Source organism: Peromyscus californicus, unplaced genomic scaffold (assembly GCF_007827085.1).
Source record: "Peromyscus californicus insignis strain IS unplaced genomic scaffold, ASM782708v3 Scaffold_24__1_contigs__length_46423439, whole genome shotgun sequence".
Lineage (NCBI taxonomy): Eukaryota > Metazoa > Chordata > Mammalia > Rodentia > Cricetidae > Peromyscus > Peromyscus californicus.
This window is the reverse complement of record NW_026294535.1, coordinates 27,195-32,951: the sequence shown is the minus strand read 5'-3', so window position 1 is coordinate 32,951 and position 5,757 is coordinate 27,195. Positions and strand designations below refer to the sequence as shown.

At 38.9% G+C, this 5,757-nt stretch overlaps 1 long non-coding RNA gene across 1 annotated transcript; it reads left to right on the top strand.

Moving 5' to 3' along the window:
* The first annotated feature begins 3,339 nt into the window (after positions 1 to 3,339).
* Positions 3,340 to 5,007, top strand: LOC128119983 (uncharacterized). Its single transcript, XR_008221739.1, has 3 exons — positions 3,340 to 3,389; positions 4,826 to 4,854; positions 4,944 to 5,007. It is a non-coding gene; the product is annotated as an uncharacterized LOC128119983 (long non-coding RNA).
* The last annotated feature ends 750 nt before the right edge of the window (positions 5,008 to 5,757 follow it).

The following is a 5,757-nucleotide window of genomic DNA, read 5'->3' as shown; positions in this document are numbered from 1 at the left end:
CCGCATCCAGAGGTAAATGCCTTTTAATATTTATATTGAATAATTATATATTGTTGAAATCCAAAATATTGATTAAACGTCTCTTTTCAAAATAGCTGAGGGATGATTGTCATCTAGTCTCCAGATCCAAGCCTGAAACACAGCAGTCTGAAACAGGTAAATTTTGTAAGTCACTTTCTCCTGATCAGTTTATTCTAATACATTTCAAATACACACAGTCTTCCTGATGCCAATTATATCTTGACTATAATGTTGGAAGGTTTTGTCATAAGCAATGCCAACTCACTAGTGACATACATGCTTCAAAATTATTACATTGACAACATAAAACATTTAGAAATGTCAGCTCAGCTTCAATGTTTAATACTCATGTTAGACTGCCTTATCATTTCCAGTGTGCTATCTCTGTTTATTAGTGACTTGTAGAAGTCAATCATGAGACTAATGAGACTGCCCCAGTGTGTGGCCATAATTTCCTGATCGATCTCACGATCTCCTACACACATAGCTATCTGTAAGGACAAGGCAGAAACTTATTTGAGCTCAGAGATTCTGATCTGGACTGGACAAACAGCAATGTACAATATCTTCAGAAAAGAAAATCAATTTTTGGGTTGCTCTAGAACTCATAGTACACTGCTTCACTTCACTCATAGTGCACTGTAATTTAATTATAACGAATAGGAAATGCATTTAGAATTCTTATCTACAATCTATGTCAATAACACAGCATACACTATCATATAGTGGAGCAGTCATTGACAATCCCAAAGCTTACATAGGTATCTTGCCATAGGAAACTTGCAGCTTCATGTGGTCCCATTTATTAAGTGTGGGTCTTAGTGCCTGTTCTACAGGTGTCCTATTCAAAAAGTCTTTTCCTGTACCAATGAGTTCAAGCCTATTACACACTTTCTCTTCTGTTATATTCAGTGTCTCTGGTCTTATTTAGAGATCCTTGATTCATTTGGAATTAAGTTTTTATTTAGGGTAGTAAATACAGATCTCTGTGCAGTTTTCTGTCATGTGTGGAAGATGTTTTTTTACCCAGTGAATATTTCCGGTTTCTATATGAAAAATCATGTGTCCATTGGTGTGTGAACCTCCATTTGGTGTTCAGTTTGATTTCATTGATCAACATGTCTACTGTGATGCTAGAACCATGCTGTTTTTATTAGTCTACCTCTGTAACAAAACATGAACTCTAAGATAATGGTTTCTCCATCCTCTTTTCATATTAAGTATCCTTTTTATCTCTATTCAGTGTTGTCTTTCATTATTTTGTTCTTTTTTTATTTAAAATTTTATTTTACATACCAATCACAGATCCCCCTCACATCCCTCTTCCGACTCCCCTCCAGCATATGCCCAGCACCTCCTCCAAAAGTGTTAGGTCTCCCATGGGGAGTCAGCAAATCCTGGTACATTCAGTTGAGGCAGGATCAAGCACCTCCACACTGCAGCAAGGCTGAGCAAGGCATCCCACTATAGGTAATGGGCTCCAGATTGCCAGCACATGCACCAGGTATTGATCCTGATCCCATTACCAGGGGGCCTTCAAACAGACCAAGCTACACAACTGTCTCCCATATGCAGAGGGCCTAGTCCAGTCCCATGCTGCTTCCACAGCTGTTGGTCTAAAGTTCCTGAGTTCCTACAAACATGGTTTAGTTGTCTCTGTAGATTTCCCTACATAATCTTGACCCCGTCCCCCTTGCTCGTAGAATCCTCTTCCCTCTCTTCTACTGGACTCCCAGAGCTCAGCCTGCTGCTTGGTTGTGGATCTCTGCAACTGCTTCCATCAATTACTGGATGAAGGCTCTATGATGACAGTTAGGGAATTCACTAATCTGAATACCAGGGTAGGCCAGTTAAGGCACCCTATCCCCCTTTGCCAGTCTTCTAATCTGGGGTCATCCTTGTGGATTCCTTGGAAATTTCCCTAGCATCAGGTTTCTCCCTTACCCCATAATGTCTCCCTCTATCAAGATATCTCTTTCATTGCTCTCCCACTCTGTCCCTCCCCCAGCTCAGCCATCCCATCATCCCCTCATGTTCTCATCCTCCATCCCATCCCCTTTATTGCCTCCCATCCCCACTTTACTCATGGAGATCTCCTCTGTTTCTCCTTCCCATGGCAATCCATGTGTCCCTCTTAGGCTCCTTGTTTCCTAGCTTCTTTGGAGCTGTGCATTGTAGTCTGATTATTTTTTTTCTTTACATCTGGTATCCACTGATGAGTGATTACATATCATGTTTGTCTTTCTGAGCCTGGGTTACGTCACCACAGGAGTCTTGCCTGCTGGCCTACAACTGGGGCTGCAATGGGTGGGGGTAAGGGGGCTTGGGTTGTGCCTCTGAAGCAGGGTGACCAGCTGGGAGTACAGTAAGTCACCTCTTGGTCCAGTGGGAGCCAGCCAAGTCTGTGTCTCAGGGAACAGCTATGGTCTTGGGGGATGGGTGGATTTGGGAGAGCAAGTGGGACTTGTAGATAACAGAGTCTTATGTGGAGTGGAGGTAGTTAGTTCTGCCTGCAGGAGACTTTCCAACTGGCCTGAAATTGGGGCTGTAATGGGTGGGGGAATGGGGGCATGGGTTGTGCCCCTGGGCCTAAGGCCTAGAGGCTGGGTGACTGGCTGGAAGAGCAATGACTCGCCTCTTGGTTCAATTGGAGCTAGCAGAGTCTGTGTCTCAAGGAGCAGCTGAAGTCTTGGTGCGGTGGGTAGACTTAGAAGGACAGAGTAGGACTTGTGATTAAAGGATCTGATGGGGTGGTGGGAATCAGACCTGCCTGCAGGAGTGTTGCCTGCTGGCCTGTAACTGCTCCTAGGAGAACAGGGACTCACCTCTTGGGCCAATCTGAGCTGGTGGAGTCTCTCCATTCTTTTGTTTGGTTTTTTATTTTTTATTTTTATTTTTTGTATTTCCATATGAAACTGAAAGGTGTTTAGACGCTGTTGTGGTAGGTTTTTCTTTTTTTCAATTTTTCTGACAAATTATATTAGAATTTTGATGGCTCTTGCACTGAATCTTTAAGTTACTTTGCTAAGTTTCGATACATTTGTGTCAGTTTTTGTCCTAAGCAGTAAAATAATGGGAGTTTATTATGAAAGAAGGGAATAAAATATCATTGCCATCTGAAGCCTACATAAAGGTAGTTTTGGTGATCTCATTGTGCATGAGACTGACTCTACATTTTTCTCTTTCAGTGCGGGCTGAAAAATATCCACACCCAGAGGTAAATGCTTTTTAATATTAATATTAAATAATTACATCTTGATTGAAGTCCAAAATATTGATTAACTATCTCATTTCGAAATCCATTCAGCAGAAGGATTATTCTCATCGAATTTCCAAACCCAAGTCTGAAACACAGCAATCTCAAGCAGGTAAATTTTGTAAGTCACATTCTCCTGATCAAGGTATTTTAATAAATTTCAAAAGCACACAGTCTTCCTGATGCCAATTATATCTTGATGATGGTGATGATAGAATTTGACATATGCAATGCCATCTGATAGTGGCATACATGCTGGAAAATATATTACATTGGAAATATAAAATATTTGCAAAATAAGCTCAGCTTTAATGTTTAATACTCAGGATCTAAGGCCTTATCCTTTCCAGTGTGCAAACTCTCTGTTTATTAGTTACTTATAGAAGTCAATCGTGAGACTAATGAGATTTCTCCAATGTCTGACTATGATTTCTTGATGCCTGGATCTCAGAATGAACACCTGTCATACTCAAAGTTACCAGAAAGGGCAAAGCAAAAACATATGTGAACTCAGAGATTCTGTTCTGCACTGGACAGCCAGCAGTATACCACATATTCAGGAAAGAAAATCAAGTTTTGTTTTGTTCTAGAACTTGTAATGTATATCTTACCTTCATCTGTACAGCACTGTAATTTAGTAACAAGAAATAGGAAATGTATTTAGAATTCATATCTATAAGTTATTTCAATAACACTATCATATGGTGAAGTGATTATTTAAAATCCCATAACTGGTATACATATCTTGCCATAAAGAAGCTTTTAGCTTCATGTGGTCCCATTTATTAAATGTAGGTCTTAGTGCCTGTGCCACAGGTGTCCTATTCAGAAAGTTTTTTTCCTGTACCAGTCAGTTCAAGCCTATTACACACTTTGTCTGCTATCTTATTCAGGGTCTCTGGTCTTATTTTGAGATCCTTGATCCACTTGGAGTTGAGTTTTATTCAGAGTTAGAAATATAGTTCTCTGTGCATTCTTCTTGAAGCCATAAAGTTTGGTGAGCACCATGTATTGAAGCTGTTTTTTTCCAGCTTGTCTTTCTAGTTTCTTTATCAAAAATAGTGTCCATAGGTGTGTGGACTTACGTTTGGTGTTCAGTTTGATTTCATTGATCAACATGTATACTGTGATGCTAAAAGCATGATGTTTTTATTACTCTAGACCTGTAAAAATCATGAAATCTGGGGTGGTGGTTTCTCCAACTCTTTTTGTATTGGGGTTTGTTTTACCTCTCTCCAGGGTTTTTTCTTTGTTCATTTGTTTTTATTTCTATGTGAAGCTGAAAGGCTTTTTCATGCTGGTGTGGTTATTTTTTTTCAATTTCTCTGACTAATTATGTTGTAGTTTTGATGAGGATTACATTGAATCTATAGATTGCTTTTAGAATGTTTCAGTCATTTCTGTCAGCTGTTGTCCTAACCAGTAAACTAATAGGTATTTCTTTAGGAGGAAGGGAATAAGAACTTACTGCCATCCAAAGCCTATATGAAGTTACTTTTGTAGTTCCCATTGTGTAGGAGATTAATAAATTTATCCTTTTTCTTTTAGTGTGGGCTGAAAAATGTCCTCACCCAGAGGTAAATGACTTTTAATATTTATATTAAATAATTAATATTTATTGAATTCCAAAACATTAATTAAGTATCTCATTTGAAAATCCATTCAGCTGAGGGATTATTCACGTCCAATCTCCAAACCTGAGTCTCTACCACACCAATCTCAACCAGGTAAATTTCGTATGTCACATTCTTCTGATCAGTTTATTTTATCACATTTCAAATGCACACAGACTTCCTGATGCCCATTATAATTTGATGATGGTGATGATAGGGTTTGACATAAGCAATGCCATCTCATTAGTGGCAGACATGCTTCAAAAACATTCACAAGGACAATATGAATTATTAGTAAATGTAAGCACAGCTTCAATGTTTAATACTCAGGTTCACTCACCTTAACCTTTCCAGTGTGCAAATTCCCTGTTTATTAGTGACTTCTATAAGTCAATCATGAGACTAATGTGACTTCCCCAAAGTTTGAACATCATTTCTGGACACCTAGGTCTCAAAACGCACACCTATAGTAAAGCTGCCTGAAAGGTCAGGGCAGAGACATGTTGAGCTCAGAGATTCTGTTCTGGGCTGGACAAACAGCAATATACCACCTCTTCAGAAAAGAAAATCAATTTTTGTGTTGTTTATAACTCATGGTGCACTGCCTTCCTCCATCTGCAGAGCATTGTAATTGATTTACAAGGAATAAGAATGGCATTTTAAAACCATATATATAATCTATTTCAATAAATTAGGGTACACTCACATACTGCAGTTCAGTCACTGAAAATCTCATTACTTATATGCACATCTTATTTGCTTTTACACCTTTTCATTTCTCTGTACTCTACTGTCTGAAACTAATCTCTCTGTGTTTATATCAGTAAAGAAACCATGTCTGCAATGACTTACTTACTTTCAAAACTT